Genomic DNA, 705 nt, shown 5'->3' with positions numbered 1-705 from the left:
TAACGGAAATGTTCCAGATTATGTATTCTAGATCGAATTGCCTGGCCGCCGTGCCTTGTGACGAGCGTGTAGTTGAAAATCGACACCGGCGCGCGTGCGCATGTGTACAAGTGGGGATGTGCATGCGTCCGTAAGCTCAGAAGCGCGTACGGACGAAGGCCAAGTGAGGCTGTGAGTTAGAGGATGAGGAGTAGCTGTGACTTAGGCGAGGGAGTGAGCCGGTGCCGTTTGGCGGAGTGAGTGATGTGTGGCTGAGGCGGTGTGGGTGTAGCCATGAGCCCTGCGAGAGTTCCGGCCGAAGTGGGCCTTGACACCTGCGGCCACACCCCTCCTCTCGCTTTTTATGTTGATTTTCTCTTTTTTAATGGGCCTCTTTTTCGCCTCTTGCCCTTCGTATTCTTCGCCCCCCCCCCTCTCCCCCTCACCACTCATAATCCCCTGTTCTTATTTCATCTTGGTGTGATTCTTGTGCATTCCTTGCCTTGCATTCTTTTGTTTTCATCTCCTTTCTTCTTATATATATTTTTCTTCACCCACTCACTCTTTCCTTCGTATTCTTCACTCTCTTTCACTTTTCCTTTGGTGTTTCATTCTCGCTTCTTCCCTTTCGCTGCCGCCGAGGTCAGTGAAGATTAGATTTTTGCAGCCGGAGGTTTGTGCTTGGTGATCGATGTGTTGTTCTGTGCTGAGTACCAACCGGCGACG

Source organism: Penaeus monodon, chromosome 33 (assembly GCF_015228065.2).
Source record: "Penaeus monodon isolate SGIC_2016 chromosome 33, NSTDA_Pmon_1, whole genome shotgun sequence".
In the NCBI taxonomy this organism is placed as follows: domain Eukaryota; kingdom Metazoa; phylum Arthropoda; class Malacostraca; order Decapoda; family Penaeidae; genus Penaeus; species Penaeus monodon.
Note: the sequence above shows the minus strand (reverse complement) of the source record.